Source organism: Lycium ferocissimum, chromosome 6 (genome assembly GCF_029784015.1).
Source record: "Lycium ferocissimum isolate CSIRO_LF1 chromosome 6, AGI_CSIRO_Lferr_CH_V1, whole genome shotgun sequence".
NCBI lineage: Eukaryota > Viridiplantae > Streptophyta > Magnoliopsida > Solanales > Solanaceae > Lycium > Lycium ferocissimum.
The window spans coordinates 43,486,481-43,500,478 of NC_081347.1; positions in this window are offsets into that span (position 1 = coordinate 43,486,481).

The window sequence follows — 13,998 nt, forward strand, 5'->3', positions numbered from 1 at the left end:
TCTTACCCAATAGATGAACCTTGTAAAATCTCCCCAAATCACCTTAGACCGGCTCCCAAGTACCAAATATGTGAATGAAATAGATAAACTCGAATTGGGGATTCAATAGGTTCTGACCAGCAATTTCCACAGGTGGTCTCAAATTATCGTACCTAGGAGATTTCATTAACTCACTCAGGTCAGCTGTTACGTTTCACTTTTACGCGGGTGCATAAAAGCTACTACGAGATTGTTAGCGCTCTAAATGGATTTTAGTATTTTTAGAGTCGCCATCTAATTTATTAAGTGAAATTAGGAAGACCGGGTTAAAAGGGTTTATCCAGCAAGAGAAAAATTCCTTTAGGACCAGAGTTCGAGGTAAGGGTTGTGGTGATCCCCTAGAAAAGGTGTTAAGCACCTTAGTATTAAGGATTCGTAGAATACGGTAGACTTACGAGCTTTAATTTAATTTTTAATTGTGATTACTTACTTAAAAATGTTTACTTTATCGCAAATATGTCATGCTTATCATAAATTCGAAATTGTTACACCCCTCGCTTTCGTAGTAGTAGAACCTATGATTTTCTAGTCGAGTATGCCTTTGGAATTGAGAATCGTGTCTGAGTTTTGGAGATAGAAAGTGCCTTACCCTGTGTACAAGGATACCAGCAGATATTTCTGGTGATTTATAGAGTTAGAAGTTAAACGAATCGAATCAACGCGATCTGAACTGAATTCGAAAAATCTGTAGACACCAGTCATCGTCGACGGACCGTCGATGTGCAGTGTCGATAGGGTCCCACAGCCTTGCATCTACAGGCGCAGGTTGACGGAGCAACTCGATGGACCGTCGACACGTCGACGGGCCGTCGACCCACTCGTCGAACTGGACCGCTGTAGCTTTTTGGCTTCCAAGTATAAATATAGGAGCCATGACCTTATTTCTCATTTTCCTCCATTCCAAATCATAAAAACCCTAATATATTCTCTCCCAATATTTTTCATCATATTAGTGATGATTTGACAAGACTCGGACCCCGTAAACCCGAGCTTGTGAAGAAGAAGGTTGCTTCTAGGGTTTCTTAAAGGTTGTGAAGCTTAGGGAGTTGAAGTTGAAGTGATTCTTGGGATTTTTGACCCCTCAAGGTATGTAAATGATTTCTACCCTTATATTTGAGTTTATTATCAAGAGTTTTAGTGTTTAAGTAAAGAGAAGGCATTTGTGGGAGTGATAAGTTGATGAAGGACGAGATAGTGACTTGGGGTTATTTTAAGAGATGATTGGAAATGGATTTAAGTATATTTTGATATATATATATATATATATATATATATATATATATATATATGTGTGTGTGTGTGTGTGTGTGTGTGTGTGTGTGTGTGTGTGTGTGTGTGTGTATATATATATATATATATATATGTGTGTGTGTGTGTGTGTATATATATATATATATATATGTGTGTGTGTGTGTGTGTGTGTGTGTGTGTGTGTGTGTGTGTTATCATTATGTTGTGGGTATTGTGGCTGATATTGAATCGAATGAGAAGTTTAAATGTTGTTAAGCTTATAAGGAAAATGTTGCCCATAAATTGTCAAGCTCTATTCGTGTTTAAAATGATTAGTAAGCGAGGTAAATAGCCTAATTAAGCCCTATGTTATCTTAATTGTAGACTTTCAAGTTCGAAAGGTAGAAGTTGGACGATTGAGTATACTTCAAGGTATGTTAAGGACATTCTTTCCTTCTTTTGGCATGATCCTATGGTATGATCCAACAAGCGAGTAAGCGAGCTTCCATATTAATATATTCCTACAAGCATTAGGAGTACTTCGGTCTTAATGTTCATGTACCCCATTTATGAATGATCTTTCCGTTCATGGGTCCAGTCTTATGTAGTCAGTTTTATGCATACAATTGATTCCTGCATTACATTCATTATATATTTATGTACATTGACCCATGACTAGAAGGCGTTATATATATATGGGGCATGGGAAGGGAGATAGGCGTTATATACGCATTACCACCTGATCAGCTGGTGCACATTGATGATGATATTGATTATGGCCGCAGAGGAGATGATATGATATGATGAGATGCCATAGAGGCTTTACAGGCGTTATATACGCACATATATCAGGCGTTATATACGCATATATGTATAGATGTATGACCTTCATTGATAGGCATGAGCATGCATATTATGCGCCCACAGTGGCATTGACAGTTACACAGATTTATGCAGATACAGGCAGATACTAGTTCATGCAAGTACATGCAGATAGTCATTTCAGCTGATGAGTTCAGTCATTTCAGCTTATGAGTTCAGATCCGTACTGACTCCTCGTTGCTCGGGGGGCTACATTCATGCCCGCAGGTACAGGTAGATAGACAGGTGGTCCAACTCAGTAGGACCTCTAGATCTAACAGTGGTCAGTGCGCTCCATTTGATCCGAGTCGCCGCTTGCATGCCACCCTTTTGAGACGTGTATGCGCATGGGTATGACGGAGCCTCCGTCTCGTCCTTTCTCACGCCTTTATTCCAAAGAGAGGACCGTAGACAGTGTATGTAGTAGTCGATGATGTAGCTTTGTCGGCTTCCATTCTTTTGTGTACAAGAAAGTAGCGACTTAGCTGGCTTGTACTGTTCTTTCGCATGTTGTGTATATATGCAGATTGTACAGAGTTTTGATGGTTCCCTTTTATGAGATCGGTTTATGCCATTATAGGCCCTTGATGTTTAGTACGATTCAGATATGAGTATAGGGGTGTTTGGTCGTTAGAGGTTAACACTCGTCACGACTCATCGATTTGGGTCGTGACCGAAGTGGTATCAGAGCAGTTCCGTCCTAGGGTTTGTCTATAGATCGTGTCTAGTAGAGTCTTGTTCATGGGCGTATTGGGCATCACACTTATAAACAGGAGGCTACAGTATTCTTTCTCTCTTAGATTGTGCGATACAGCCCTGTCTTAAGCGTTTGCTTTCTGATAAATTGTTCTGACTTCACCGATGCCCTGCAAGAAAGCTACAGCTGCCCAAAAGGGCAAGAGAGCGGCCGGTGAGGCCACTAGCAGTACTCGACAGTGCACGAGGGCCCAGGATGAGATTTAAAGTAAGGGGCCGTCTGAGACATCGCATACCCCACCTCCATTACCTGCCCAGTTCCTCAGCCGGATGCACAGGGCCAGGATGTGCGGGATGATGTACGGTTGTTAACCAGATTAGTAGCCTCCCAGGCACAACGGCAAGGAGTTAGTGTTGACCCAGCGGACAGGGCCGGTAGTTCGAGGGTTAAGACCTTCCTTGGGTTAGGTCCTCCAGAGTTCTCAGTGATAAAGCAAAACATGGACCCCCATGATTTTATTAATGGTATGCAGAGGACCTTGAGGGTTATGCACGCAGATGAGGTTAAGTCTGTGTAGTTGGATTCGTATAGGCTCCGTGATATTGCAGTACAAAGGGTATCAGATTTGAGAGTTATCTAGGGGAGAGAATGCCCCTCTAGCTGTTTGGCAAGAGTTCTCGAATGCTTTTATTCTCCATTATCTACCTCCTGAGGTCAGCCGAGCCCGAGCAGATAGATTTCTACGTATTGAGCAGGGCAGTATGAGTGTCCAGGAGTATTGCGTGTAATTTTGATTCTATGGGCAGATATGCCCCAGCCATGGTGGCTGAGATGGAGGATAGAGTTCATCGCTTTGTGGTACGGTCTAGGGCCACATTTGATAGATGCTTGCACAACTACCGCATTACGGCCTGTATGGATATCTCCCGTATACGGTATATGCACGAGGAAAGATCGCAAGCGTCAGAGGAGGACAGATCGTGACCGTGATCAGGGCCATGGAAAGAGGGCCAGGACTTTAGAGGTCGGGGGTGAGTCTAGGGGAGGACAGAGACCACAGTATTCCCGGTATCCATTCTATTCAGCAGGGAGTGCACCTCCGCAGTTTTCAAGTCCGAGGTTTGATCGGCCTTCTTATTCCGGAGCAGGCCAGAGTTCTAGAGCATCAAGCTCTCAGTACAGACCGGATCCATACCAGATGAGGCCTCCTTTGCCTTGGTATACCCAAAGGTGGCAAGTGCTACATGCGTGCATCGGTGTCGGGCCGGGCTCGTATGGTTGGTATGCTTATGAGCGGCGAGGGCAAAGCACGGAAGAGGGAGTGCCCGACGGGGGTTGGTACAGGTATGGTTCAGCCTACAGGGTCTATGGCTGGCTCTTCTTCTGTAGTGCGCCCTTCAAGGCAAGTTTTCCTGATGCCAGTACGGCGAGATAGATGGAGGAGTGGAGCATCCAGCTCGAGCGGTCCTCAGCACCGCGTATATGCATTGTCTGGTAGACAGGACCGCGAGACGTCTCCTGATGTTGTTACAGGTCTATTATCAGTTTCCTCCCATGATGTTTATGCACTGATTGATTCAGGTTCCACTTTATCATATGTTACGTCCTTTGTTGCCAGCAAGTTTGGGATAGAGCCCGAGTTGATTAAACCTTTTGAAGTGTCTACGCCAGTTAGTGATCCGGTTATAGCTAGGTGAGTATACCGAGACTGTATTGTTATAGTTTGTGACTGCCATACCGTAGCAGATCTGATTAAGCTAGATATGATTGATTTTGATGTTATTATGGGCATGGACTAGTTGGCTTCTTGTTATGCTAATGTTGATTGTAGAGCAAAGATAGTTCGATTTCAGTTGTGTGAGCCAGTCCTAGAGTGGAAGGGCAATGCTGCTTCGCCTAAGGGTAGGTTTATTTCCTACCTTAAGGCAGAAAAGATGATCAAAAAAGGGTATTATTGTCACCTAGTTCGAGTTCAAGATGTGCAAGCAGAGTCGCCGACTCTTCAGTCTGTTCCTGTTGTTAATGAGTTCCTAGAAGTATTTCTAGACGAGCTTCCAGGAATTCCCCCAGAGAGTGAGATTGATTTCACTATTGACCTATTGCAAGACACTCGGCCAATACCTATCCCTCCTTATAGGATGGCACCTGCGGAGTTGAAAGAATTAAAGCAGCAATTGAAGGATTTGCTCGAGAAGGTCTTTATTAGGCCTAGTACATCGCCGTGGGGAGCGCCGGTGTTATTTGTAAGAAAAAAGGATGGCTCCTTGCGAATGTGTATTGATTATAGGCAATTGAATAAAGTTACTGTAAAGAACAAGTATCCGCTTCCGAGGATCGATGATTTATTCGATCAGTTGCAAGGCGCTAAATATTTCTCGAAGATAGACTTGAGATCGTGATATCACCAGTCGTGTCAAGGAAGAGGACATTCCGAAGAAGGCATTCCGGACTAGATATAGCCACTATGAGTTTCGTGTTATGTCGTTCAGGCTAACTAATGCCCTATCCGTATTCATGGATTTAATGAATTGTGTATTCAGGCCCTTTCTAGATTTGTTCGTGATTGTGTTCATAGATGATATTCTGATTTATTCACCGTCAGAGGCTGATCATGCAGAACATCTACGGACAGTGCTTGGAATTCTTTGAGGAAAAGAGTGGTATGCCAAGTTTTCTAAGTGTGAGTTCTGGTTGAACTTTGTGGCTCTTCTGGGTCATATTATTTTGGAGGAAGGCATTAGAGTGGATGCCCAAAAGATGGAGGCTGTGAAGAATTGGCCAAGGCCCACGGTACCAACAGAGATACGTAGTTTTTTAGGCTTGGAAGGTTATTATAGAAGGTTTGTATGATTTTCCTCTCTTTCAGCCCCATTGACTAAGTTGACTCGTAAATCGCCCAAGTTCTAATGGACGATGCTTGTGAGCGAAGTTTTCAAACGTTGAAGGATAAGTTGACTTCAAAGGCCACCGCTTTGACTCTTCCAAAAGGAGCAGATGGCTATGTGGTATATTGTGATGCTTCAGGTGTTGGATTGGGCTGTGTGTTGATGCAGCACGGTAAGGTTGTCACTTATGCTTCTAGACAGTTGAAGAAGCACGAAAAGAATTATCCAACCCATGATCTTGAGTTAGCGGCAGTGATTCATGCCTTGAAGATATGGAGGAACTACTTATACGGTGTCCATGTTGATATCTATACTAATCATAAGAGCCTCCAAAGACATTTTAAGCAGAAGGACTTGAACTTGCGTCTGAGGCGATGGTTAGAGTGGTTAAAAGACTATGTATGGATATTCTGTACTATCCCGGAAAAGCTAATGTAGTAGCCGATGCCCTCAGTCGTAAATCTATGGGTAGCTTGTCACACGTGCCGCCAGAAAGAATAGAAATGGTTCGTGAGGTTCATTGATTAGATAGCCTCGGAGTTCGATTGATAGATTCAGGTGATGCAGGAGTTACTGTTCAAGACACAGCGGTGTCATCCTTGGTAGTAGAGATAAAGGAGCGTCAGTATGAGGATCCTGTTTTAGTTCATTACAGAGATACAACACCTCAGAAAGAAAAGACACCCTTTGTGATTACAGGTGATGGAGTACTCAGGTATCGAGGCAGATTATATGTCCCTAATGTTGCAGGGCTCCGTCAGCAGGTTATGGGGGAGGCACATTACTCCCGCTATTCTATTCATCCAGGCTCAACAAAAATGTACAATGATCTCAAAAAAGTTTATTGGTGGGATGGTATGAAGAGAGCTATAGAAGAATTTGTTGCTCAGTGTCCAAATTGTCAGTAGGTCAAAATAGAGCACCAGAAGCCCGGAGGTCTATTGTAGTTTATGAAAATTCCGACATGGAAGCGGGAGGTAATTAATATGAACTTTATTATAGGGTTGCCCAGTACTCAGAGGAAGTGTGATTCAATATGGGTCATAGTTAGGCTTACAAAGTCAACTCAATTTCTGGCTGTAAGAACTAATTATGCAGCCGAGGATTATGCAAAGCTTTATCTTACGGAGATTATACGACTTCATGGTGTTCCTACAGTTATTATTTCAGATAGGGGAGCATAGTTCATAGCCAAATTCTGGAAGTCTTTTCAGCAGGGATTGGGGACTCAGGTGAGTCTTAGTACTGCGTTTCACCCCCAGACAGATAGACAGGTAGAACGTACTGTATAGACCCTTGAGGATATGCTTAGAGCTTATGTACTTGACTTTCAAGGCAGTTGGGATGATCGTTTGCTTCTTATCGAGTTTTTATATAATAACAGTTACCATTCCAGTATTCAGATGGCTCCTTATGAGGCCTTATATGGGCGGAGATGCAGATCGCCCATAGGATGGTTCGATGCTCGGGAGAATCGCTAGTAGGCCCAAACTTAATTCAGCAAGCAGTTGATAAGGTGAAAGTGATTAGAGAGAGGTTGCTAATAGCTTAGAGTCGACAGAAATCCTATGCGGATAATTGGCGACGTAAGCTAGAGTTCGAGATAGGCGATTCGGTGTTCCTGAAAGTTTCGCCTATGCAGGGAGTACTGAGGTTTAGCAAGAAGGGTAAGTTGAGCCCTCGATATATTGGGCCACACAAGATCATTCGTATAGTGGGCACAAAGGGCATATGAGCTAGAATTGCCTTCTGAGTTAAAGTCAGTACATCTAGTATTTCATTTATCTATGTATCTATGCTTCGTAAATGTATCGGAGATCCTTCAAGAGTTGTACCAGTAGATGATATCCAAGTGACCGAGCAGTTATCATACAAAGAGGTTCCAATCGCTATATTGGACAGACAGGTCCGTCGGCTGCGGACCAGGGATGTAGCTTCAATTAAAGTTTTATGGAGGAATAAAAATGTTGAGGAAGTGACTTGGGAAGCGGAAGAGGCAATGAAGACTGAGTACCCGCATTTGTTCCCGGCAGTACAGGAGGTCCAGTCTGAGGCATCATCGGTCCCAAGTATTGTCTCCTTTCAGTTTTCGCGATTGGTCGTGTGTGGCCATGATATTGTATATTGTGATATGTGGCCCTGTGTGGCATTATTTTGGGTTGCTGTGTGCAGGACGGATTGGTATAAGTATAGGGGAAACTCTGTCGAAATTTTTATAACCCACGATTGTTCGAACATTTGGGGACGAATGTTCCTAAGGGGGGAGAATGTTACACCCCTCGCTCTCGTAGTAGTAGAACCTATGGTTTCCTCGTCAAGTATGCCCTTGAAATTGAGATTCGTGTCTGAGTTTTGGAGATAGAAAGTGCCTTACCCTGTGTACAAGGGTACCAACAGATATTCCTGGAGGTTTATAGAGTTAGAAGTTGAATGAATCGAATTGACGCGATCTGAACTGAATCAGAAAAATCTGCAGACACCAGTCATCATCGACGGGTCGTCGACATGGTCGACGGACCATCGATGTGTGGCGTCGACAGGGTCCCACAGCCTTGCATCTGCAGGCATAGGTCGACGGAGCAAGTCGACGGATCGTCGACCATGTCGACGGGCCGTCGATCCGCTCGTCGAACCTGACCGCTGTAGCTTTTTGGCTTCCAAGTATAAGTATAGAAGCCACGACCTTATTTCTCATTTTCCTCCATTCCAAATCAAAAAAACCATAATATATTGTCTCCCAATATTTTTCGTCATATTAGTGAAGATTTGACAAGACCTGGATCCCGTAAACCCAAGCTTGTGAAGAAGAAGGTTGCTTCTAGGGTTTCTTCAAGGTTGTGAAGTTTAGGGAGTTGAAGTTGAAGTGATTCTTGGGATTTTTGACCCCTCAAAGTATGTAAATAATTTCTACCCTTGTATTTGAGTTTATTATCAAGATTTTTAGTGATTTAAGTAAAGAGAATGTATTTGTGGGAGTGGTAAGTTGATGAAGGACGAGATAGTGACTTGGGGTTATTTTAAGAGATGATTGGAAATGGATTTAAGTATATTTTGATATATATATATATATATATATATATATATATATATGTGTGTGTGTGTGTGTGTGTGTGTGTGTGTGTGTGTGTGTGTGTGTGTATCATTATGTTGTGGGTATTGTGGGCTTTATATTGAATCGAATGAGAAGTTTAAATGTTGTTAAGCTTATAAGGAAAATGTTGCCCATAAATTGTCAAGCTCTATTCGTGTTTAAAATGATTAGTAAGCGAGGTAAATAGCCTAATTAAGCCCTATGTTATCTTAATTGTAGACTTTCAAGTTCGAAAGGTAGAAGTTGGACGATTGAGTATACTTCAAGGTATGTTAAGGCCATTCTTTCCTTCTTTTGGCATGATCCTATGGTATGATCCAACAAGCGAGTAAGCGAGCTTCCATATTAATATATTCCTACAAGCATTAGGAGTACTTCGGTCTTAATGTTCATGTACCCCATTTATGAATGATCTTTCTGTTCATGGGTCCAGTCTTATGTAGTCAGTTTTATGCATACAATTGATTCCTGCATTACATTCATTATATATTTATGTACATTGACCCGCGACCGTATGGCGTTATATACGCGAATATATATATATATATATATATATATATATATATATATATATATATATATATATATATATATATGTGGGGCATGGGAAGGGAGATAGGCGTTATATACGCATTACCACCTGATCAGCTGGTGCACATTGATGATGATATTGATTATGGCCGCAGAGGAGCCAATATGATATGATGAGATGCCATAGAGGCTTTACGCGCGTTATATACACACGTATATCAAGCGTTATATACGCAAACATGTAGATGTATGACTTTCATTAATAGGCATGAGCATGCATTTTATGCGCCCGCGGGCATTGACAAGCATACGTATTTATGCAAATACGTATACTAGTTCATACAAGTACATGCAGATAGTCATTTCATCTTATGAGTTCAGATCTTACTCATGATTCTTGTGTGTGTGTGTGTGTGTATGTTGTTCTTATGCCTTACATACTCAGTACATTATCCGTACTGACTCTCCGTTGCTCGGGGGGTTGCGTTCATGCCCGCAGGTATAGGTAGACAGACAGGTGGTCCAGCTCAGTAGGACCTCTAGATCTAGCAGTGGTCAGTGCGCTCCATTTGATCCGGAGCTGCAGTTAGTTTTGGTATGCCACCCTTTTGAGATGTGTATGCATATGGGTATGACAGGGTCCTATCCCTTCCTTTCTACAGCGCCTTTTATTCCGAGAGGTCCGTAAACAATATGTAGTAGTCGATGACGTAGCCTTGTCGGCTTCCAATCTTTTGTGTACAGTATATGTAGCAGCCTAGCTGGCTTGCACTGTTCTTCCGCATGTTGTGTATATATGCAGATTGTACAGAGTTTTGATGTTTCCCTTTTATGAGATCAGTTTATGCCATTATGGGCCCTTGATGTTTAGTAAGATTCAGATATGAGTATAGGGGTGTTTGGTCGCTAGAGGTCAGACGCTCGTCATGACTCATCGGTTTGGGTCGTGATAGAAATTCCGACAAAATGTCCCCTTAGAAAAAAGGGTTTTTTGGTTTAAAAAATCCATATGAGTATTCATCTCACTTCATTTCCGGACCAAGATGCACTCGGGATTTCTCCCGAGCAGAGTCGCTACAATTTTGGTCCTAATGATATGAGTTTATTTCTTATAGGTTGTTATTACGTATATATAAGAAAATAAGTAGAGTATATCTCCCCTTTTATAATATAAGTATATAATGGAAAGTTTATTTAGTCTATTTTTAGTCCCATTGAAGCTCAAAATAGGCCATCTCACTCTCAACTTGGTCCAAATGTAATTCATCATGTTTTTGTCCCTTAAATTTGGACTTTTGGCCCCAAAATGCTTTTGTTTTATTTCTCTAAAAATCGTCCAAGTTTAGGCGAGTATGGTTCATTTCAGATCATGAAAATTCTGAGTCCTCAGTATGGTCAAAATTTTAACCTTAATTCTAAAAGAGTTGTCCTTATAATTCAAAAATTTTAAACCCAGTTTGATTCAGTCCTTTCCAACTCATATAGTTTGGTCTTCAAGTTAATAGAGGCCCTTTGTGGGCTTAAGGCCCAAAGCTACCTTTATCTCTAAAACCTTTCATTTCTAGAGTTCGGGGGAGGGGGGGGGGGAAGGCCCAAAACACAATTTAATTCCATTTTCCAGAAATTATTTTAGACTTAACCATATCCAAACCAATTTTTAAACTTAAGGCAACTTATAGAAAATGTTATACCGATTTCATGCAAGAGTTAGGATTTAGCCAAGTTTGAAAATCGTTTGGGCGACATACCTAATCATACTAGCATTTTCCTAAGTTCTAACACTTCACAAGGTTGTCAATATTTATGGAAGTCTTTACAAATACATAACACATGACTAGAATGAAAATGGAGAAGAGTTTAGGCTGGTGGGCCTACCTAAGCCCACCAGTTGCATTTTCACCCATAGGTGGGTCTTGGGCCCACCAGTTACATTTCTCTTCGGACTCGATCAAATAAATAAGAGTTGGGTCTTGGGCCCAACAGGTTTCAAAAATAGGAAGAAACGACCCAAGTGGGCTCGGCAATTTCACATGCAACACAAAGAAGAGAAGAAAGGTATCGAATTAGAAGATGTCTAACACTTAATCATTCTTCTAATATAAACTAAACTGTACAAGTATATCAAGTATATACACAAAGCACGTATGAAAATATTCTCAAACAGTTTATCATACACTGAGAAAAAATCCAGCCCAGACTATAAATGCAAGGAAAGAAGTTGAGCCTACAAGCCCAATTTTAAAATAGGATGATGAGAGATGTATCCCAGATAAAGAGATAAAAACAAACTCACAATAGGTACAAGAAAATCCCAACAGTCATGAACCAAAAGAACAGGCCCAAATCAACATGACTATAGCAAAGAATATCAATTCTAAATCCACATAGGTGATATAACATACTTATACTGAGTATACAATTGTCTAGATGCCAAAGGTCTACAGAACTGTATATACCTAGTATACTTAAGCATATTCCTTGTATATTCAAGCAGAAATTAGCACCTAGACTCGAAGAAAAAACAAGTCTTATTCCACTTATCATGCTATGACACTATTAAAGGTAATAAAAAATAAATCCCAAAAAAAGAAGGAAAATATACTTGATATACATAGGCATTCATATTTTAGAGATGCATAAATGTAGGAACATACTATTGTAGGATAAGGCGTTATATATCATTTCCAGTTAAGGATGTGTCCACTCCAATCATTATTCTTATTTTGTTGACACCTTAAGTCAGTATATGCAGAAGTTTGATCAAAAAGAGGAAAACATGCTGACCATTTTCAGTTATGTGTATGAGTTTTAAAGTGTCCAACATACCATCTATCTTATTTTTTAGATCTGGGGTGGGGGGGGGGGGAGAGAGGGGTCCCATGGTGTAGGAATCACACATGGTGGGAACCTCAACAGCTTGGAATAAAGGGCATCGGACAGAGTTTGACTTGAAACTCAAAGCCCTATCACCCTCCTTCCTGGCCCTGGGTAAATCACACCCATAGTCACTCGTACTCCAAGTGACAGCCTCACAGTACTCTATTATTACTTAAGTATATATCATTCAAGTTCTTAACTAAGTCTGCATTAAGTGTAGATGCACAAAACAGATACTAGCAGAGTCACAAAGAAGCAAAGATGCACAAGTCTCGTGATTTTGATTATGGACATAACTAACTACGTGTGAACATGCAAGAATGCTAGATAGGTTTATTAATCTTTGTTTGACAAGGCAGATGTGCATACTAAATGATTACTTATTAATGGAAACCTTATGTAATGTGATGGTACAGAGCAAGCAGCTTTTCACATGAAAGACTAAACACATGCCAACATTCAGAGTTCAAATGATGCTTCTAAGAGGAACATACATACAACTAATACATAGCATTCAAAAGGGACAAAGGAGGAAAAATGCTCAAATATGAAGAAAACAAAGCACTTAGCCTTAAGCAAAAGCACTACAGAGTTTTAGAGATCCAATTTTTTGGACTTAGCATACCACTTTTATGCTACTGCACATAAGATTCTTTTCTTAGGGTTATATGATATGCAGAAATGGATTAAGTGTACACATTTGAATATTCAAATCAAAATGGAGGCAGTACATAGGGTTCATTACACTTAAGCAATAGTGCAATCAAGCAAGGGCTCATATGAACAACAAACATCTTTCAGACTTCATAAAGACTTCAACAAAATAGTGTCATAGCACATATGATCTCTTTCAGTTAATAACAACATTTGAAATCTCAAAGATCTATGCACATTCATCATACTGGACTAAACTTGTTACATTCTGCACATAAGTTAAGTTTTCATACAACATTTCTAAAGTTCAGATGTAGAACCAACTCAAACAAACCAATATGCGACTCTTTGGACCATCATTTGTTTAGCAGATCTGTGAAGGGAACTTACAGGACATTATACTAAGCCTAAATCATTTCAAATCTCATTTTTTAACCAACATATAGTATATTCAGACTCAAAGAAAGCTAAAACATGCTTATTCATTCTATATTTTGCACTGCAAATCTTAAACTATACAAAGATTTCCCTTAACCACATCATGTTATATAGGCTAAGTCCATAACCAACCAAAAAGCTTTATACTAATCTCAAACCACTTAACTAAGCAATATTCCAACTAATCATATCTTTGTAAACATACCAGTAGGTGGATACACTTTATGCTAAACATATGCAGGTAACTAGGACTTATGCAAACCGTCTATGGCATAGGCTAAACTTAAAACAGGACAAACAGTAATTCAACATGGTCTTAAGCTGGATTAATAAAAAGACAGGGCCTAGTTCCACATACTAGAGACTCAACCATCAACGACAACTAAGACCAACTTAAAGGGACTAAACAGGAAGCTAATACTCATAAATATAACTAAACAGGATTTAAATATGAGCAAACATATTTAAACTAGTAACTAATAAGCATGCTAGGCAGGAATAATTATTAACACACATAAATAATAAACTAAACTATGTATTACATACTATAACAATCTAAAACACACATAAGCAGAAAAGCAGCTAGTAAATGCAAAAAATAACTAAAAGAGAGAAGATTTTCCTCTTGTATGCACAATCTTGATCAAGAATGGACTTGAATCTTCACTCCTCCACTCCAAAAACTCAGCCACACA